Below are 24,275 nucleotides of genomic sequence, written 5' to 3'. Positions count from 1 at the left end.
TCTGCTTTTGAATGACAATGTAATAAATAAATGTCTTTGAAATAAAACTCACTCCGAGTGTGTACTTACAATGTTTACTAATGCAAACTTGTTCTCGTCACTATATGGCTGGAAAAATGCCGATGTGACGTAAAGCTCAACTCAACTCAACTAATGATTATGAAAATCCACCACTAGCACCGCCGCAGACACAGACGCAATTACCACCGCCGCCGCAGACACAATTACCATTGCCGCCGCAGACGCGATTACCACTGCTGCCGCATAACTCAATGTATAAGCAACAGCGAAACCGCAATCAATTCAATGATAAGTTACATTTCAAGTTTACCATCCCCTCTAATGCAGTTGTCGTGGGCCCTACTGGCAGTGGCAAATCTATGTTTATATGCAACCTTCTCACAAAGGGATGTATACAGCCAGCACCTAATCACATTATCTGGTGCTATACCCAATGGGCAGCCCCTGTACCAGGTGATCAGTGAACAGTTGCCCCATGTGAAGTTTGTGAATGGAATTCCTTACAATGTACTTGACGATACCTACTTTGATGCCAGAAATAACAACATGATGGTGTTGGATGACATGATGTCTGAAGCTAAGGATGACAAACACATTTCTCAGCTATTTACTCGAACCTCTCATCACAAGAATGTCATTATCTTCCTTCTGTTACAAAATCTGTTTCCACAAGGGAAACAGTCACGTGACATAGCTCTGAATTCTCACTATGTGACTCTATTCAACTCACCTGTAGATGATCTTAGAGCGATTGTAAGACAGCATGTATTTAAGATCGCGATCTTAGCTAAGATCGAACTCTTCAACGGTGGAGGTACGAATTTCTGAAACTCGACTCCCGTCTAGTCTGCAAGTGCGCATAGCATGCTGCGTAAATAAAAAGTGATACTGGTCCCAGCACACAATACATACCTCCCTCAATCGCACCTTGCAGAATTTTCATGAAAAAGTCCCAGAAATCTTAGAAGGAACCGATTACGTGTACGATAGCATATATTTTTCTACATTCTAACTGTCTTGATTTATGAACTGACAATGTGATATTGCAACCACAGAAATACCTTTCCATGTTTTATGAAAATACTGAAATACGAAAAAATACATGAATAAATTTGAGTTAGTGACTTAATTATGGAACTTAAATTAACAAATTTAAACAGTATTTCCTTCTGATATAACACCTAAATGTATGATTTGCCAATGGTTGTCAATGAGACATTGTTTAATACGCAGCTGTTTTTTTTAGGGGGGGAAGGGTAAAATCCTAAATATATCCTAGAATAAAATACAATAAAATAATGGCTACAGAAGTGTTGTAAAGAATGCATGGCAGGGAATAACGTGTATTAAATAATATTTCGAGAGAGTACCCAGATAGCATTCGGACGTTGGCCCAACGTTGGGCCTACGTCTGAATGCTATCTGGGTAGTTATTAAATACGTATTCACAGTATATTAATTATTTAACCCTATTGCGTTGATAAATAATTTTCTTAAAGTGAAATTCTTTTGAAACATAAATTTTTAATGCCTCATCATGTGTATATCCCTATTTGATGACTACTTGTATATATTTAAATTGCATAATCAAATTTAGATTTATGGATGAGAAAGAAACTTGATTTTGCACGTTAACTTGTATCTAATTGTACATTACTTTAATGATAAACTAAGACAAAATCACTCCATGGCCGAAAAGAGATATCAGTATGTTGCTGGGCATGGCAGACTGTACGGCAACGGCATATGTCAAGGGAAACCACTCCCATCTTGCGTATAAAGTAAAATTATCTGCTCTTGAGTTAATGAAAAGGTCACGGCCATTGTTAATCGCACGCGGACACCATTCGCTATTATCCTTTCCTTGATTATCAAGAAGGTATGTTGTTTCACTCTTATTCCAACATTGAATCGGGTGGGAATAGTACTTTGTGATATAGACTCGATAGTTATGTGATTCACTACAGTAAATAACAATGTGTCCGACGTTAAAACGGTTGTGCATTCTCCGTGTTGTTGAAGTGTCGAGGCGAACCACACAGTTTTATGCAATATAAATGCAATCTCCAAACGTAAAGCTGATTATTTGCGTGAAACAGACACTAATTTGAATGCCATTTCTAAAATGACTAAAATGATCTTAGCTCCTTACAATTGGTCCGGACCAATTGTAAGTTTCGATTGTAACTTACAATGATCTTAGCCTACAATTGCTTTGTGCAAGTAGATGGCGATTGTAACCGAAGCCTAAGATCGCGATCTTAAGGATTTACAATAATTGTAGCGCTAAGATCGTTCTGTGCAAGTGGGCCCTGGACAAACTACCTTTCTTGATAGACTTGCGATAGCCGTTCGTTATGCCAGCTATTTTGGATATGGACCCTGTAGCGTTCTGTGTATCTTGAGATTTGAATAAACAGAGACGTCGTGGGTACAGGTCGGACATGTTGCTTTACTCATTTAACCCTCATTACAATACAAGGGAGATAACTCTCATAGATGTGCATATCAGTACAGACCCCTCTTCAAGCCTATATTGGAGAAAATCACAGCTCTGGACCCTGACTTGGACTCCAAAGAAATGGATGCTAAAATCCCTCAGTGGATGAAACCTATCGTGAAAGATATTCTCTCTCATGTGGACTTGAGCCAGGCTGAAGATTTAGAACTTGTTGACATGTCTGAGCATGATGATACAGATAATGATGAACTGTGAACTCTTCTACACAAATTTGCATCTATATATATATACGCACAAAATGTCCAAAGTAGAACAGGTGTTCAGTCATAAATATTGCATAGATAAATAAAAACAGAATGCCTTTTTCTCCAACATGTTTCGTTCTTTACTCTTCAGGGAGATTGTAGCGGTTACAGTATGACGTCATTACATATATATTGTGACGTCATAATAGGGACAACATTCTAGAGCGACAAGGTCACAGCTTGCAATGGTTTAACATTGGTTTGTACTTGTCTATGAAGTAGTGTTCTTTTAAAATTCGTTTTACTTTGTCCGAATTTTGAACTTGATAAAAAGGAAATATTGTAAATTTAACATCGTTTCCTTTCGCACAGACATCTAGATGTTCACTCAGGACAAAGTAAAACGAATTTTAAAAGAACACTACTTCATAGACAAGTACAAACCAATGTTAAACCATTGCAAGCTGTGACCTTGTCGCTCTAGAATGTTCAGGGGCTAAGGGATAGTCATTGAGGAGATCATGCAATGAGAGGGGTATTCTAAATCTACCTCAAGGATATAGCCGATATCAGCATCAGGTGGTATATCCCCCTGGATGCCACAGGGACATATATGTCCTTCCCCTTCAACCCTCAATTTCAAGTCGAATAAAAATCAAAATATCCCACGCACACAAATACACTTCACAGTTTCGAATTCTGCGGGAAATTCCCTGTTTCTTGATACCATCCACTATTATTTTAAACAAAGCTCAAGTGCTGAAAATGACCTTACAAAATAGGCTTCATCGAAAATGGCGACATTTTTTACACAGTATGAAATCGCGATTCACAGCGTTATTTGCTGTATGTTTTGAAATGTGAAAATTGGATAATTACTGTGAGTATTGAATTTCAAAAATAACATATTTATGATCACTGATATCAGTTTTACATGAAATCGCTAATTATTATTCTGAAACGTTGCCGATGAATCTAGAATCGGTTGGGATGTTTTCGAAAATGCACTTACACGAACGCCGTAGAGCGCTTTCCGCCATATTGGATAGTGTTTACAAAATCACGTTTCGCGAAGGCCGGTATTGAGACGCCTATTACATCACGTATATTTCATATTCAGCTTCGAAAAATGCATCACTGAATTCCCCATACATTTAAGAATCAATTTGAAACTGGTCTGTGTCACCAATAATAACTGTCTAGATAAAATGAGACGAAACATATTGGTGTGTGAAAACGAACGCTGTGCTTGAAAGACTGCGTTTGTGTGAAATGTAAACAAAGACAAATTCCGATTTTACACTGCGTAGCATTTTCTGAAATTTTTCAACATTCATCCGTCTATTCATTGCTTGCGATTGGCTCAATACCTTTAGAATATACATGGAAAGAGTATCGTAGCAAGAAATAGGAAATTATAAATAGATACAATGCAATGATTTGATAATTCATAAGAAATTGTCAAAGTTTCCGTGCAGCGTGACGCCATGACTGACGCCAAATCACGCAGAACGACAACGGTAATTATCTGCATTTCTGTCCTTTTCTCTTACGTATAGTGAAAAAGATAAAAACATATAACAATACACAGATAGTCAGAATCATTCTGATTACTTACATCTCATATTTATGTACAAACGATCCCTGAATCAGTGGAAGGGTAGTTATTAAATACGTATTCACAGTATATTAATTATTTATTTAACCCTATTGCGTTGATAAATAAGTTTCTTAAAGTGAAATTCTTTTGAAACATAAATTTTTAATGCCTCATCATGTGTATATCCCTATTTGATGACTACTTGTATATATTTAAATTGCATAATCAAATTTAGATTTATGGATGAGAAAGAAACTTGATTTTGCACGTTAACTTGTATCTAATTGTACTTTACTTAATGATAAACTAAGACAAAATCACTCCATGGCCGAAAAGAGATATCAGTATGTTGCTGGGCATGGCAGATTGTACGGCAACGGCATATGTCAAGGGAAACCACTCCCATCTTGCGTATAAAGTAAAATTATCTGCTCTTGAGTTAATGAAAAGGTCACGGCCATTGTTAATCGCACGTGGACACCATTCGCTATTATCCTTTCCTTGATTATCAAGAAGGTATGTTGTTTCACTCTTATTCCAACATTGAATCGGGTGGGAATAGTACTTTGTGATATAGACTCGATAGTTATGTGATTCACTACAGTAAATAACAATGTATCCGACGTTAAATCGGTTGTGCATTCTCCGTGCTGTTGAAGTGTCGAGGCGAACCACACAGTTTTATGCAATATAAATGCAATCTCCAAACGTAAAGCTGATTATTTGCTTGAAACAGACACTAATTTGAATGCCATTTCTAAAATGGCTAAAATGATCTTAGCTCCTTACAATTGGTCCGGACCAATTGTAAGTTTTGATTGTAACTTACAATGATCTTAGCCTAAAATTGCTTTGTGCAAGTAGATGGCGATTGTAAGCGAAGCCTAAGATCGCGATCTTAAGGATTTACAATAATTGTAGCGCTAAGATCGGTCTGTGCAAGTGGGCCCTGGAAGAATAAGGAGGACTTTGAGGATAAAGGAAAGAGTGAACGATGGGTTGAGAAGAAACTGCGGAAATGCTGGCAAACTACCTTTCTTGATAGACTTGCGATAGCCGTTCGTTATGCCAGCTATTTTGGATATGGACCCTGTAGCGTTCTGTGTATCTTGAGATTTGAATAAACAGAGACGTCGTGGGTACAGGTCGGACATGTTGCTTTACTCATTTAACCCTCATTACAATACAAGGGAGATAACTCTCATAGATGTGCATATCAGTACAGACCCCTCTTCAAGCCTATATTGGAGAAAATCACAGCTCTGGACCCTGACTTGGACTCCAAAGAAATGGATGCTAAAATCCCTCAGTGGATGAAACCTATCGTGAAAGATATTCTCTCTCATGTGGACTTGAGCCAGGCTGAAGATTTAGAACTTGTTGACATGTCTGAGCATGATGATACAGATAATGATGAACTGTGAACTCTTCTACACAAATTTGCATCTATATATATATACGCACAAAATGTCCAAAGTAGAACAGGTGTTCAGTCATAAATATTGCATAGATAAATAACCCCTGGATGCCACAGGGACATATATGTCCTTCCCCTTCAACCCTCAATTTCAAGTCGAATAAAAATCAAAATATCCCACGCACACAAATACACTTCACAGTTTCGAATTCTGCGGGAAATTCCCTGTTTCTTGATACCATCCACTATTATTTTAAACAAAGCTCAAGTGCTGAAAATGACCTTACAAAATAGGCTTCATCGAAAATGGCGACATTTTTTACACAGTATGAAATCGCGATTCACAGCGTTATTTGCTGTATGTTTTGAAATGTGAAAATCGGATAATTACTGTGAGTATTGAATTTCAAAAATAACATATTTATGATCACTGATATCAGTTTTACATGAAATCGCTAATTATAATTCTGAAACGTTGCCGATGAATCTAGAATCGGTTGGGATGTTTTCGAAAATGCACTTACACGAACGCCGTAGAGCGCTTTCCGCCATATTGGATAGTGTTTACAAAATCACGTTTCGCGAAGGCCGGTATTGAGACGCCTATTACATCACGTATATTTCATATTCAGCTTCGAAAAATGCATCACTGAATTCCCCATACATTTAAGAATCAATTTGAAACTGGTCTGTGTCACCAATAATAACTGTCTAGATAAAATGAGACGAAACATATTGGGTGTGAAAACGAACGCTGTGCTTGAAAGACTGCGTTTGTGTGAAATGTAAACAAAGACAAATTCCGATTTTACACTGCGTAGCATTTTCTGAAATTTTTCAACATTCATCCGTCTATTCATTGCTTGCGATTGGCTCAATACCTTTAGAATATACATGGAAAGAGTATCGTAGCAAGAAATAGGAAATTATAAATAGATACAATGCAATGATTTGATAATTCATAAGAAATTGTCAAAGTTTCCGTGCAGCGTGACGCCATGACTGACGCCAAATCACGCAGAACGACAACGGTAATTATCTGCATTTCTGTCCTTTTCTCTTACGTATAGTGAAAAAGATAAAAACATATAACAATACACAGATAGTCAGAATCATTCTGATTACTTACATCTCATATTTATGTACAAACGATCCCTGAATCAGTGGAAGGGTCCTCGCAAAATCCTGTGTACCCTTGTCAGCAAAGCCGCCATTTTGTAAGAAATCGGTCAGCGGTAGTGATGTCATACGTCAACATTGTTGTACATATTAGGCAATTTCTTTGAGGTGAAGGTCGGTTGAACAAGAGTAAACACAATCGTCATATCCTTCCGATTACACTGTCAGTATTATGATGTATATTTTGCGCATAGTTCGGATACTTTTTCATGAAACTGACTTCAGTATCTACATTTAGCCTTGTTCAATATCATATCATACATGCATATAGGGTTTACGGTGTTTTATTCTTTGAAAGTTTTTGATTGTTTGAATCATATTTACATAAGAAAGTGACATATTTATTGCAATACACCATATTTTAAACCTTTACACAAGTGTTAGAAGATCAAACGTAGCCATAACTGCAATTACTTTAGTTCCTATGATGTACAATATTCAATTTATTTGGACTAATATTGCAATTTCATATGAACAGGTTAATGAACGGTGATATGATTCAACCTTATACGCAAAACTGATAATATTAATGACAATTATTTATATATGGTATGAAATGTACATGCACACATATTTAAAGGAATTGTCTTGCTCATTGCATAATTTTGTGTCGTTTTATAGACAAAAGAATGATGCATATAGATCGGCAAGGTGCGCGTTTGTTGGCAACGTTTTATGATTCTCTATCATTGTTTTCGATAATATATTCAATTCATATTCGATTAAATAATATTGTGATGACAGGATATCAAACTCTAACTACTCATAGGAAAATTGTTGAAAAATATATATACCATCTCATGTGTTAATTCGGACAAATCTTATATCCATATTCTAATATATAGTTCCATATATCAAAAGCTATCTTTATGCATCTGTCATTGCATACGTATGAAGAGAAATAGCTTCATAATCATAAACAAACAAAATTCTTATCCCAAACAAAATGTTCGGGTGTTGTGAAATATTATTTTTATTTACGTTAAATTGATGCCAAACAGGTGCGCGTGTTGGTCACAATAAGATACGCTGTCAAACTGTCTAATTGTTGATATATTCAGGACACTATTTAAATGGAAAAATCAGTCATTTTATGTTTTGTCTAAAGAGTGTAAAATTCTGACATAGAAGTCTAGACCTTTTATACAATTAATGGAAATTAAGTGAGATATATACTAATCAGCATACCAATGTCGTCGTTTTCCGACGTCGCAAAATGCATAAAACAAGCGATGACGTCAAGTAAAATGTTGTATTATTTTCAGCAATTTCGTTACATTTGAAGATATGGCTAGTACTCTGGTAATAACGATGCAAAATTAGTCAAATTACATCTACACAAACAGGAGAATATGGGAATCTAAGAACTAACTTATATATCGGATAGGGCCATTCAAATCGCTATTACGTGCTTTCAAATGTAATACGTTGTCATCTTTTCTTATAAATTGTGAAACTACCAAAGCGCATCCGTTCTCATTGGGGAACTTTGAATTGGAATAGTGAGGTTCACCAGAATATAAAATAACGAAAATATAGCGTCCGTATCCACAACACATTTTCTCCAAGTGATCTGAGTTACATTGACCTAGTGTTACGCATAACGGAGTTATGCCCCCTTATCATTATACGTGTATGACCTCTCTTTCGTCGTTTGACGTCATAGAAGAAAATACATTTTTGACATTTATTGCGAGTCATTTTTAATGTTGAGCGTATAACGCTATGCACAAGCACATAAACCCAATTCATATACACTTATGTCGTTCAGATATCAGGCTGTATTTCCTTCGCTCACACTTTCCGTAAAGATGGCCCATTAAAAAAATTCGTAGCACAGTGCTTTTATCGGTGCGCGATAAAAAGCGGAGAAATTTACTGTTTTTTAACGCATAACAAAAATTTGGACAACATTTAGCAAGGTCTATTTCTCAAACCGCCAAGGTAGTTGCACTTATATTTATACCAACGGATAGGAAATTTAATATTCTACATTTCTGTGTAATTTTATAGCCTTACGTAGATCCAGGACCACGCGAGAGCAATTCTCGCACAACGTTCACTTTTCAAACTGTATGAAAATGTGCGCCTGAAAAAAAACTCGGCAGCCAGGGGGATATTCATAACATCAATTTGGTCTACATTCTCCATCCACTAAAACTCTCGTTCAGGTAGGGCTTGAGACATGGCCCACCCATACAGATTGTTAGCATCCCAGTACATGAGATAGCTTATGGGATCATTGGGATTAAACGATCTGGTTTTCATAAGAGGGTTATTACTGGAAACATATTTTGTTGATATAAAAGATATGCCACCCCTCAATCCTCTTTCCAGCATGAGATGTTTTTCTATATCTGTCAAGAGTTCAAGCTCCACTTGACCCATTTTCAACATGGCATCCCATCCAAACCCAGGAAGAGTATAATAGTGAGCACTGTCCTAGATCATAGTTTTCATGACACATGTCTCTAAAGTCTTCAAATACGTCGGCCAAAAGTAAAACATCAGTTTTCATATACAAATCATGGTACTCTCCCAAGTTTTGTAGTTGAAAAGTTGACCAAACTTGTTGGGCATGAGCATAATCCTCATCAGAAATAGAGCTCTCGCTCAACCTATTGTAAAAGTCCTCCTGTTTTGGGAGATGATTCAGTCTAAATTTGGATTCATCATTGATGAAGTCATATAGATAAACCCCCTTTCGCAAGAGTAATTTCCTTTGTTCATCATTGGCATATTCCCAGAATAAATGTTTGAATTTAGTGGCACATTTATCCAAGTTTATAACCTTTTTTATTTTGAATCTCATCAGAACAGTCATTTACCATATTGCCAACCAAAGTGTCCAGGGATGTTTGAAGAAATTGAAGAGAGTTAATAAATCTTAATCTGCCCAACGAGAAATATAGGTTATCACGCGAGTGTGTTTTGTGATGGTTAATATCCTGCATTAGGAATAATCATTGTATTTAGCGAGCCTTGGCGAGCTAAAAACATAGTGTTTATTCCTAATGCAGGCTATTAACCATCCCAAAACACACGAGTGTGATAACCTATTTATCATACAATGTCATTTTTGCTTGATAATTTAGAAAAATGCGATTTCAAATGCCACAAATCATGAAACTAAACTTCGTGGAATGTCTATGACGTCACAAATATGTGCGGAGTAATACGTTACGTCACAAGCCCGATGACATAATTTTCTCCTGATCACTCAGCGGTCATCTAGTTCCCAGTCAGCTTTTATGCTAAAGCACGTATTGTTGTCAACAAATCTTAGCTTACGTTTGAAAATTAACAACAAACTCACGTGGAACTTCAAAAACCTTCAATTAACCTTTTGAACAACCAAATACGCTTTAATGTTAGCGTGACACTCTGCACCGTTCTCTCGCTAACACTGACAGTCGGTCGGGGAACTGATGTTGGTAACTTGGTATCTTCGTAAGCCTATCAATTTCTATCTTCGCTTTGTAATCTACTCCATCTATCAAAACCAGGCATGAATTTTCTGGGATCAAAGCCCTGACAGTACCGTAACCACGGCCGTTAATCCGGACACGACCGCCGACCCTTGACGCCATGTTTGTTTACACTGTGAAAGTAGTCCCTGAAATTTGCATATGACCTCTCTAATATGCATCGATATCCGAATATGACCCCAACGGATACCGAAAATATCCGTTGGCTTTATCCTGCCGAGAACACTATCCATTGTATGATAAAGAAATATATTTCTCCAAATTTTGCGCAATGCACTCCAGTTTTCCTTTGTAGGTTTTGTCTTAATGTTTTAAGAAGATATGACTATCAAAATTCTTCAAGTTATGGAAGATTATCGGCATGAAGAATTGCTCGGCTTCACTCCCTTTCTTTCCTTTATTCGTTTTCTCTTGATGTCTTATACTTTTCTTGAACTTCAACTGAAGATTGCAGTTTTGATGAGCAGCACCCCGATAATTATTGGTTTTCTTCAAATGGTCATGATCCCTCACTTTGATCGACTTTACATCAAATGCTTGCCGACAGATATGACATGTGTCAGCCTCCTGAACTGCTATCTCATCAGCCCCTGTCATAAGGATGGAAAAGGTTTCTTTCAACTTTTCTTGAATAGCTTTTTCCTCATTCAACAAACAATCAATGAAATGAGCTATGGCATTAGGACCCCTATACACCATGGCAGGTTGGTGATAGTCTGGATTAGTTGAAACTACTTTGTAACAAACGCCAGAGGGTTCATGTTTTTGATAGACCGAAGTAAAGGAGCTGTCTGGATAAGGCTGACACCCACTCACTGGTTTGGTCATAGATTCAAAATCAGCATAAATGACAAAAGGCACTCGGAGCTGAATGTTTTTGAAAGCTACCCATGCTTTTTCTCCCTCAGGCATTTTTATTTTCTGTATGTTATGATCATAGCAATAGGGGGTATGACTCTCTAACAGATCCCTTTGGGTGAACCCATGAAGACAGTGTCTGCAATAGAAAGCAGCTCCATTGTTCTGTCTCCCATCAGTCTGCTAAAGTTTTTAATCAAACAGAAATGCCTCTTTTCCTCCTGACTCAGTAGTAATAAATCTACTGTCTTATCACGCCTGTGCTTACTGACATGAAGTGGAAATACTCCATCTTTCTCATCATAGCCGAAAACATTCACAAAAATATTGTTTTGGTTTTCAAATTTGGGAATTTGAGAAAGAGGGAGGGGCATATCAATCTCACACATATTCAATTCTGATTCATATCCTACATATTTTGACACTCTATTGGCATGCTCATTTAAATGGCAATGGATGCAAGGCCGCAAGAATAGACCAGACAAAACATTTCTGATCATTGTTTTGGATGTTCAAAATAGCTTTGTTATTTTTCAAGTTTTTGGGTAAAGGAATGTAACTGGATGTTGACAAAGGGACATATTCAGCTGTATTCACCTCAAGATGAATGATGTGGTCTAAAATCCATCCACTGCCCTCGGCTTGAAACTCTTGAGACGGTGTGTACAGTTTTTGGAAAGCTTCAGCTAACTGCTCATTAATTTCTGATAGGTTACTCACCCAAAATTGGTACTTCTCAGAACAGGTTCAGCCAAATGACTTTGATTATTTTCATCATACTTGATATATTTCAACTTAAGAGTGAGAAACCACTTCATACCTATCTTTTCTGACATAAAATCCTGAAGGATATCAACAATATTTGTCTCTTCATCTGCTAGAAATTGTAGGATATCCACATTATTAGCTTTACTGGGGGTGATTGTTGTTGTCCTCAGTGAACGTTCCAGTGCTGACCTTTGACCTCCACCAGTCTGATTGCCCTGCCTTGCTTCATAACGTTGACGACGTCTCACACAGCCGTCACGCTGGTCCACACGCTCACTGTAGAAGCGCTCAGGGAGAGGACGGTGGCAACGCATGCACTCGCGACCTGAATGCGAACAATTCATGCAGAATAGCTTGTTTGTAATGCCACACCAAATACAGATAGCATATCTGGCTGGAATGTTGCTGTCACTCTTAGGCTGCAGACAGGGACGTTTCGCCAAGGTTTTTGTAGCTGTTTCACTTCCCTTCCTCTTCAGAGTAGTTTCACATTTGTGACTTTGAAGTGCATCCAGGCGGGAATAACATTTTACACATTGCTCACAGTTATATCTCTTGTCGTTGTGCACTGTCCTAACATGGCAGAGAAGATTTCTCTTCTGTGTGAATGTCTTCCTGCATGTATGACAAGTGTGCTGTGCTTGAGAGGGTGTCACATTTTCCCATAGGCGCCCGACTCTGATATATTTATAAGTATGGCCTATATGTATAAGATATAAGAAAGGTGTGTCAGTAAATCAGGACGAAGTCAGGACATATGCCCGGAAGTAAACAAATCTCAGGCTACATACCCGCACCGAATAGTAGAGCGAGTGTCTGATTGGATAGCGTCTTCTTTTTTTCCCACCTCTTTTAACGTGCAACTATATTATCCAATCAGAGACTCGCTCTACCATTTGGTGCGGGTCTGTAGCCTGAGATTTGTTTACTTCCGGGCATTATTGAAAGCTTTAAATGGGAATAAAATCACCAGGTTTGTGATACGCAAGGTACTTTACAGAGGTCAACTGAGTATAAATTGTGCAGTTTATTCAACGGTCAAAGCGATGGAAGCGTTTGTCAGACCGAAACAGAGCTGAGCCGAGCCGGGCCGCCATTTTGTTTCGATTTACTGACACACCTTCTTATATCTTATACATATAGGTCATACTTATAAATATATCAGAGTCGAGCGCCTATGCGTTTTCCCTATGGCTAATGTTATTTGCAAGCAGTTCAATACGTTTTAAATTCACATCAGCATCATTTATCAATTCATTCTCTGCAGCCCATTTCTCTAAATCAGACAAAGAATCCACACTGTCCAGAAACCATTGTTTTTCTGACATTCTGTAATACAAGAGGTAGTGTGTTAAATACTGTCCACTTTATCAGTATATACAACGGCATGACTTCTATACTGTAACTTTTACAATAACGTATAATAGGCGTGCTAGTGCAATAGTTTAAACAAGCCCATTCACCTAATCATGATTGATATTATTCTAAAAATGTGTTGGTTAGGCAGTGGTGCTGCTCACTTACCTTTCAAAATGTTTCTTTCACCCTGCAGTATTTGTAGGGAGTTCCCTCGCGGTCCTTACTCCGTTGGGGGCGGTGGGGTAGTCTAGTGGTTAAAGCGTTGGCTCATCACGCCGAAGACCCGGGTTCGAATCCCCACATGGGTACAATGAGTGAAGCCCATTTCTGGTGTCCCCCGCCGTGATATTGCTGGAATATTGCTAAAAGCGGCGTAAAACCAAACTCAGTCAGTCAGTCAGGCCTTACTCCGTGCTGACAGCAGTTTGAATAACCCGCCAACGCTGTCGACCGGTTTGTATAGAAACCATGCAACCAGCATAAATGAACATTAGTTATCGCATAGAAATTAAACAGGAAAGGGAGATAACTGCTTAGGTGAAAACATCACTTCACATACCACTCACGTTTCAACCTGCACAGGGGCATGTCACGCTTAGAAACAGCGGTAGAAAGACATATAGGTATTATTTAAACATATTTTTATTCATGAAGATGAATTGGGATTGGTGAACAAGCATTGCTGCTTATATTAACACCGCTCCCATGCAACATATAATACAACATGAAAATGGAGGATTTGACGTCATCGATACTGACCATTGCATAAATATAATATTTTAAAATGTATAAATATATACAGATATAATGAAATACAACTATTCTCTAAGTAGTCATAAGTTAGAGAGTTACAGTTGTGTGTGTCTCACAAGCCATTGTAGAAATATAAATCAATCATGAGAAGGTTGTTGAGTAAATTTAGTTATTTTCCTGAGTAAATTTAAAGCGTTGTGTCTTGGTTATATAATCGTGGACGGATTCAACTATTTTCTGGTTTACACAGGGAGTAAGTTCTTTGTTTCCCTTAAGAATGGTATCCAGGTTATAACCGGTAGTGTAAAAATACATATTAAGTCTTATCCGAGTATAGTTACGGCAAGTGAGGAAATAGTGTAGGGCGTTTTCACTCTGATGTCCACAAGAACAACAAGGGCTGTCTATTAAATGTCTGTTATACTTATCGGCGTTTAGGTCGCTACATCCGAGCCTGAGGCGGCAGTGAACGATTTGGCAAAAACGAGTGCCATAATTAAGGTCAAAGTAAATCTTATTTTCAGTTTTTTGTAATTAGGTTTTTAAATTCTGTGAGATTACATGACGCTTTGGAATTTGGTAGGGCATTCCATAAATTTATTGTGGCAGGTAAAAAGGATTTAGCATAAGAGGCAGTGCGACTGTAAATTCCTTGTATTTCAGAGTTATTCCTCAAGCTGTAGTTTGTAGTTCCCGGAGACGGAGTTTGGAATCAGGTCACAAAGATATTTTGGCAATTGGTTGTTGTACATCTTATAGAAAAAAGTTAACATCTGGCAATTCCTTCTATCTTGCATGGACTGAGATTTGGTTTCATTATAAAGTTTGTTATGACTTGTGCCACGGACGGCACCACATATAGTTCTCAGAGCATCAAGATGTAAATTTTCTAATGTACGCGATTGCTCAGAAGTACAGTTATCCCAAATATGCGAACAATAGTCAAATATTGGCAAGATATAGGATTTATACATAATATCCAACGTTTTACGTGATAATCGGTATTTAAAACTCCTCAGACAACTGATCATAGGGCGAACTTTACGTACAATATCATTAGTGTGATCATTCCACGTACAATCGCTTTGGAGTGTTAATCCTAAATGTTTATGACTTTTGACTTCTTTTATGATTGTTCCGTTCATGAATAGGTTCGGTTTTAGAGACGGTTTCGTTTTACGTGAGAACTGAGTAGTTTCGGTTTTATTTGGATGAAATGTAACCTGCCACTTACGGGCCCATTGTGAAATTCTATCTAGATCTTTGTTAAGACAGGTAGCAGCAACTGATGGATCGTCTATGATAACATATAATGAGGTGTCATCCGCAAAGAGACGAATGTTACTGTCAACATCACATACAATATCATTGATGTATATCAGAAAAAGAAGTGGTCCAAGGACAGAGCCCTGAGGTACTCCAGCTAGTACAGTTTTCTTGTCAGATTTATAGCCGTTAATTGCGACCCGTTGTACTCTATTTTCTAAATAACTTTCAAACCATTGTAATAGTTCGCCTTGGATACCATAGGTTTTCAGTTTATAAATAATTCCTCTATGCCAGACCTTATCAAAGGCTTTACTTATGTCGCAGAAGACTGCTCTAACCTCTTTTCCTTCGTCAAGAGCTTTGGCTATAAAGTTGTACAAAAAAGGTTAATTGATTTGTTGTGGAGTCTCCTGGCATGAATCCTGATTGTAAATTTGTCATTAAGTCGTTATCTCTTAGGAAATTGAATACATATTTAAATACACATTTCTCAAAGACTTTCGATAAACAAGATGTGAGTGCGACAGGGCGGTAGTTAGAACAGTCATGTACGCTATCTTTCTTGTGAATAGGTATTACCGATGCTTCTTTCCATGGACTGGGAAAAATTGACAGACTAAGGGACAAATTGAATAATTTCGTAAGTATGGATGTTAGACTATTTGCGGTATATCTAAGTATTTTATTTCCTATCCCATCCGGACCGGTCGCTTTTGATGTGTCCAGTGACATTAAAATATCTCTGACGTCATCGCGGGTTAGAGTGATGTTAGTTAATTTTGGGCTGCAAGGAAACTCGGTATCGGGCAAATCTCGATTTGGATCAGCAATAGTCGACTGAGCGATAAAGTAATTGTTTAAGACATTAGCGATTTCTTCAGGGTCATTATAGATTGTATCGTTAAAGATAATTGTCCCAAATTGATTGTCATTGTTACGTGATTTTATGAACCCTTTCGTCAGACGCCACCACGTTTTCGTACCGATCGAGGTGTTAACAGAGTCTTCAATTTTAGAAACGAAAATTTGTTTAGCAGTTCTAATAGCGGAAGTAACTTTATTTCTTGCTGATCTGAAGTTAGCCCACTTCGTTGGATGGTTACATTTCTTTGCAATTTTATGTAGGCGATTACGTTTCCGAATCAAAGAACGTATTTGGCTCGTCATCCAGAGCGGATCTGCAGGTCTAATAGTGACAGTCTTATTTGGTATATGTTGATCGCAGATTTTCATTATTGTGGATGTTAAATCGGTTGCAATCTTATCTATATTATTGGAAGAAAATAAAATATCACCATCAATATCATCGACACTCTTGTTCATGCTTACAGTATCAACTAACGAATAGTAATAAACTTTCCTCTTATAATTTATAAGGAGGGAATTGGTTGTTTGATGGTCACAAATATCGGACAATGGTCACTGCAGATAGGGTCAAGGACTCCCGAGTCATTTACAGCTTTAATATTCGAAACAAAAATCAGATCTATCAGGGTACTTGAATGTGGTGTAATTCTAGTTGGTTCGGATATAATCTGTTTAAGGTCATACATCGATTGAAGGTTATCTATTTTAGTTCGATTTTCCCGAAGGACGTCTATATTAAAGTCACCGACAACGATAGTATACATGTTCAGGTCGACGGCGTTACCGACAGATTCCTCAATCAGATCCCAGTACCCCGCGCTCTTATCTGCTCGATAGACGGATCCGATTAGGTAACAACGGTGTTTACACTTTATCTGTATCCACACCGCCTCGAGCCCGGGGGTGTCAAGGTTGTCCATATGCTTGGCGTGTAAGTTGCTTTTGACATAGATCGCGACACCGCCACCACGCGTTTGCTTATCTTTCCTGAATGGTAGGTGATATCCAGGTATTGTTATATCAACACTACGAATGTCTGCATGCAACCAGGTTTCAGTAAGACATATAACGTCATAAGATCGAAATTCTGCGTCAAGTAAATCAGTTTTGTCTTTCAAACTGCGTACGTTCAAATGTATTATTTTAAGGTCTCTGAAATATTTCGGCCCAGGATTCGGATGGATATCGCCACAGCAGAGAAGGATGAGAGAGGCAATTACAGATACTTGGGTGCTGTAGAGACACAAGAACTTAAAACTGTGTATGGATTTCATAAATCGGACTGCAGATTTTGACTGTAGTTTTGCAGCAAAGGAACCCACTGCCTGTCTGTACTGCTCAATATCAGCCATAATCAAATATCATACATATAGTCGTATCAGGTAGGACAGTGGGTTCCAGTGGGTGATTACATGGAGGTAGACACACACAAACTGAACTAAAGTAACTAATACATGTAAATACGTTTGTTGTAATTTGATGTAGGTATAGGTCAACTGACACTGTGTAACATGATTTTGAGTGAAACAATGAAAAGAAAATAGAAAGGAAAATAAAGTAAGCCATAACCATGATATGGCTTAATAAAAGAAACAAAAAGACAAGATGCGCCTTTATGGGAGGAACAACCCAAAAACTAGGGACAACGGAGAATCTTCAGGTAAGCAATTACAAGCTGGCTAACTATATATCTACACAATCTATACATTCACTTCCAAACGTATAGGCTCGCCGTTGTATACATAAATGCTTTCATCAAACCATACACAATTGTCCATATACATGCATACACACACGGATATTTACAAGTTCGCATTTGCATAAACTTATTTATAAGGTAATATGAATTATTCATACACATGCAACTTACATGTATCTTCTGCACACATAATACACACATTACAAGAATGTATGCTACACACATACTACACCTATTACAAGAATGTATGCTACACACATGCTACACCTATAACAAGAATGTATGCTACACACATACTACACCTATTACAAGAATGTATGCTACACACATACTACACACATTACAAGAATGTATGCTACACACATGCTACACCTATTACAAGAATGTATGCTACACACATACTACACCTATTACAAGAATGTATGCTACACACATGCTACACCTATTACAAGAATGTATGCTACACACATACTACACCTATTACAAGAATGTATGCTACACACATACATACTACACCTATTACAAGAATGTATGCTACACACATACTACACCTATTACAAGAATGTATGCTACACACATACTACACCTATTACAAGAATGTATGCTACACACATACTACACACATTACAAGAATGTATGCTACACACATACTACACCTATTACAAGAATGTATGCTACACACATACTACACCTATTACAAGAATGTATGCTACACACATACTACACACTATTACAAGAATGTATGCTACACACATACTACACCATTACAAGAATGTATGCTACACACATACTACACCTATTACAAGAATGTATGCTACACACATACTACACCTATTACAAGAATGTATGCTACACACATACTACACCTATTACAAGAATGTATGCTACACACATAATAAGAATGTATGCTACACACATACTACACCTATTACAAGAATGTATGCTACACACATACTACACACATTACAAGAATGTATGCTACACACATACTACACACATTACAAGAATGTATGCTACACACATGCTACACCTATTACAAGAATGTATGCTACACCTATTACAAGAATGTATGCTACACACATGCTACACCTATTACAAGAATGTATGCTACACACATACTACACCTATTACAAGAATGTATGCTACACACATACTACACCTATTACAAGAATGTATGCTACACACATACTACACCTATTACAAGAATGTATGCTACACACATACTACACACATTACAAGAATGTATGCTACACACATACTACACACATTACAAGAATGTATGCTACACACATACTACACACCTATTACAAGAATGTATGCTACACACATGCTACACCTATTACAAGAATGTATGCTACACACATGCTACACCTATTACAAGAATGTATGCTACACACATGCTACACCTATTACAAGAATGTATGCTACACACATACTACACCTATTACAAGAATGTATGCTACACACATAATACACACATTACAAGAATGTATGCTACACACATACTACACCTATTACAAGAATGTATGCTACACACATACTACACACATTACAAGAATGTATGCTACACACATACTACACACATTAAAATAATGTATGCTACACACCTACTACACACATTACAAGAAATGTATGCTACACACATACTGCACACATTACAAGAACGTACGCTACACACATACTACACACATTACAAGAGTGTATGCTGCATACATACTACTCCTATTACAAGAAAGTATGCTACACACATACTACACACATTACAAGAGTGTATGCTACACACATACTACACCTATAACAAGAATGTATGGTACAGACATACTACACACATTACAAGAATGTATGCTACACACATGCTACACCTATTACAAGAATGTATGCTACACACATACTGCACACATTACAAGAATGTATGCTACACACATACTACACCTATAACAAGAATGTATGCTACAGACATACTACACACATTACAAGAATGTATGCTACGCACATGCTACACCTATTACAAGAATGTATGCTACACACGTACTACACACATTACAAGAATGTATGCTACACACATTACAAGAATGTATGCTACACACATACTACACCTATTACAAGAATGTATGCTACACTCATACTACACCTATTACAAGAATGTATGCTACACACATACTACACACATTACAAGAAAGTATGCTACACACATACTACACACATTACAAGATATAGGTATATAGACCCTACCCTAGTACTACATAGGTCTATATACCTATATGTCTTTCTACCGCTGTTTCTAAGCGTGACATGCCCCTGTGGTCCAGTTTCTCTCTCAATCGGGTTTACAATAACATTCTTTTTCCTATAATATAGTCCTGCTTGTCTTGTTAGAACATCAAACCATTACCTATGAAGATTTATAAAGAGCTATCCCATTCATAGCTTGTCATTGTCTTTAGTCTAAGCGTTTTAACTGCCAACCTCAGACAGGATAAAACAATCACGGTCACATTCGTAGCTGGCGCCTCTCTCGCTATATTTAGCAAAAGGGATTCCCTGTACTATACATAGCCCGTGTATGGCACCACACCTTGTAATGACGTGTTTCTATAATTAGCTCGGCTCCATCGATAGCTGGTGTAGAACTCTCATTTTCTATTCATCAAATTCCCAATCCTATTCTAATTGCGTAGTCGATGCACATGCTGTTGATCACTGGAGTGTCTGGTCCAGACTCGATTATTTACAGCCCTCCGCCACATAGCTGGAATATTGCAGAGTGCGGCATTAAACAACTAACAAACAAAGCCATTTTGCAGGTAATCAGACATGCCATTCTGTTTAAATCCACAGTTGACTCATGAGGATGAACTTCATGTATCACGGAAAGATAAAAACATCAGTATCAATTGTTTTGGGGTAACAATTAACATTGCTTACAATCGGCAAAGCTGGCGGGTCGGGGTGCACCGAAGTGTCCGGCCTTGTCAGTAGGTATTGAACTGTGAAACATTTCGAGTCGGGGGTCATCTCAAATTTTTATATATTTAAAAAAAATATTTAATCCTTGCAAAGACACGGGGGTAGGTGCTGTGGGCATAGGTTGATGACAATTAATTCATATCCTCAGACTTACATCCGCCTCATTGTTGACATCCGCTAAGATTAGTGGTCCATTTGAGTTCGTTTACTGCGCTTAGATTTGACACAATAAGTTTCGAAATGAGTAGCTTTCAACGTTTGGGGCGGTGGGGTAGCCTTGTGGTTAAAGCGTTCGCTCGTCACGCCGAAGGCCCGGGTTCGATTGCCCACATGGGTCCAATGTGTGAAGCCCATTTCTGGTGTCCCCGGCCGTGATGTTGCTTGAATATTGCTAAAAGCGGCGTAAAACCCAACTCACTCACTCACTTTCAACGTTTCAGTGGTGAAATGAAGCCATAAAACACTTTCCACATCCATAAGAAATGCTTGCTTTAACACATCCTATAGGGTATTCATTGCAAGTGATGTTTCAGAACGTCCGATGCACCCGATGGCTGACATGCCGAGTTAGTGGAGACCCCTTGGAGAGTACAGATGTTAGGTGTCTTGACAAGTGCCACATAGGTCAGTCTGTATGTCTATCTGTCTGTCTGTTTATCTGTCAGTTTATCTGTCTGTCTGAATGTAGGTGTGTGGTTAGTGTTCTTTGATTATTTGATGTGTGTCCTCATATCCCAGTGGTATAGAGCGATGACCATTTATGTAACGTCGGCAATATTAATCTGGTACTTACAGGCGAGTCGTCCCTGACAGTCCCTGAACCACATTATTTTCTCTACTGCTAAGCCATCTCTGCAGTGCTAAAGCCCTACACGAAGCAAGTCTAGATTTCCTCAGGTTTGAATCTCTGGTTTTCCTGGGGCTCCTTTTCAATTTAAATGGGTTTGTTTGTTACAATCAAAATTATATATTCAGGGACTAAGCGTGAGTCTAGTACAACTCGAACATTTCTTAATTGGTCCATTCAACAACTACCAAAACATCACACCTGTCACAATCGAGGAACTCCACATGTTAGCTCACAGATAATCCACCACAGTACTGCAGCCTGCTCCAGCCTGCAGTTAAGTTCCAGCAGTTGGTTGTAGCACTCGATCACTCGATGGATGCTTTCGTTATCATTCTTGATGGTGCAACCTGTGAAGATCCGGGTAAGAACTGGTCTTCAGCAACCCATGCTTGTCGTAAGAGGCGACTATCGGGCTGTCAGGCTCTCTGATTTGGTTGACACATGTCATCCGTATCGATTGTGTAGATTGATGCTCATTCTTTTTTGATTGTCTAGTCCAGACTCGATTATTTACAGACCGCCGCCATATAGCTGGAATATTTGCGGCGTAAAACAACAACCAAACCTAACCTTGATGGGTTCGACAAGGCAGCGCTTCCTGGGAGAAATCCCATTCGCTGTCCGAATTCCGTGTAGAGTGGGTAACCGTGCATATGATAAACTGTGCAAGGAGCCCCAAACCACTCCGTAAAACAAAATACAGTCCTTTTGCTGCCCACGACTCGCTTCGCCAAAATGTAATTCTCAGAGAGAATGTTCATATAAAATGTCGACTATGTAGTGAAATCACTGTGACTGTCCACATAATAATCAACCCAATGTGAAGCGTTTTGTGCGGGCTGGTGACCAACTGCAGGTTTGTATTATTTCAGCCCAAGCCCCGGATGTGTGCGCCGTTGGCGATCCCGCTGTTTACCTGACCGGAAGTAGGAAGGGTCAGCCGGTCAGGTGTACCACCAACAATGACTGTAGGAATGGAACAGAGTGTGTAACACCTGGCTATTGCTGTCAGGCTGACTGTAAGTCTGTTTCATTTCGTCATTTAATGATGCGTTTAACGGTCTGATGTGTCGTGAAAAACTATGAATGTTTACTCTGGAGTCCAGGGGCGGTGGTGTAGTCTAGTGGTTAAAGCGTTCGCTCGTCACGCTGAAGTCCCGTGTTCGATTCCCCACATGGGTACAATGTGAGACGCCGTGATATTGCTTGAATGTTGCTAAAGGCCGTGTAAACCTAAACTCACTCACTCTAGAGTCCAAGTGCCCTGGGCCGTTTTCAGGCAGCAACTTTGGCGCTACAATAGTCTCAACCAATTCTTTAACATGGTTTTATGAGGGCCGTCGGGTTGAGAATGCGGAACGAAGACATGCCTATATCGTGTGATATGTCTTGAAACGTGTTTGTTTTTGCTGTCCGGTATAACGTAACACGTTGTTATGAGCCTTCTCCATATTCCCAGACGTGCCATGTCTAAGAGCGTTTGTCCACTTTGTCTTATGAGTAGTTCACAGATGAACATTCAATTGGTAATTTACATCATTGTAGTACATAATGTACAGTAACCTACGGTAAACTACTCGAAGAGGCCACTAATTTCTGTTTGTTTCAGCGTAGTTCTTTTGACGCATTTCGACTAAAATTCACTGTTCGTTAATATCCATCCGTTCGTTGTAACGATGTTTACTGGAGCTTTCCGACATGCCGTGTTAACTATCGGGCATAAGATATATAGCTGATGATTTTTGCCGCAATGTGCATTATTACTCCGAGTTCGGATAGAGCAGAGTATTTTCAGTTCTTATTCATATACGTATGTTCGGTTTATCTCCGGAATTGTCCTAACGAAGCACTTTGTTTTCTCACACCTGAAAATGCGTGTTTCTCCACTTTGCAGGTGCAACAACCACTACAGCACCAGGAACTACGTCAGCACCAATATTCACTACAAGACCATAAACTACGTTAGCTACCAGCAACCACTACAGCACCAGGAACTACGTCAGCACCAATATTCACTACAAGACCATAAACTACGTTAGCACCAACATCCACTACAGCACCAGGAACTACGTCAGCACCAATATTCACTACAAGACCATAAACTACGTTAGCTACCAACAACCACTACAGCACCAGGAACTACGTTAGCACCAACAACCACTGCTTCTCAGTAAGTCAAATAAAATGTTCCATGTTTGGTGATACACAGAGCTGATGTTTTCATTTTTGTCTTGTATACTGAGTCAAAAAAGAAACTTCACATTCTTTCTTCAGGCCACTATAAAAGAACCAGAGATGGTTAAATTGTTATTATTTCATTGCTGAGATCTGTGTGATGTACTCGATACACTGACAGTGCCATAATCAGTTCCATTAGGCTACACCGCCGTTCCAAAACATGGGTATACAGAATGTCAAGTCACAAGAATAAAAATGCGAAATTTCTCAGTTCAATATCGTGTATGGCCGCCCCG

At 38.4% G+C, this 24,275-nt stretch overlaps 1 long non-coding RNA gene across 1 annotated transcript in view; it reads left to right on the top strand.

Annotated features, from left to right (window-relative positions):
- Window positions 1-24,011, top strand: part of LOC124260122 — a 29,469-nt gene extending 5,458 nt beyond the window's left edge. Inside the window, exons 2-4 of the long non-coding RNA XR_006894002.1 lie at window positions 21,485-21,575; window positions 22,674-22,820; window positions 23,696-24,011. This is a non-coding gene — a long non-coding RNA (uncharacterized LOC124260122). The remainder of the gene's footprint in view (window positions 1-21,484; window positions 21,576-22,673; window positions 22,821-23,695) is intronic.
- Window positions 24,012-24,275: the final 264 nt, after the last annotated feature.

The sequence above is a fragment of the Haliotis rubra genome, unplaced genomic scaffold (genome assembly GCF_003918875.1).
Source record: "Haliotis rubra isolate DU_JTF1 unplaced genomic scaffold, ASM391887v1 Scf75, whole genome shotgun sequence".
NCBI classification, from domain to species: domain Eukaryota; kingdom Metazoa; phylum Mollusca; class Gastropoda; order Lepetellida; family Haliotidae; genus Haliotis; species Haliotis rubra.
The sequence above is the reverse complement of the archived record's forward strand: the minus strand, read 5'-3'. Positions and strand labels throughout refer to the sequence as shown.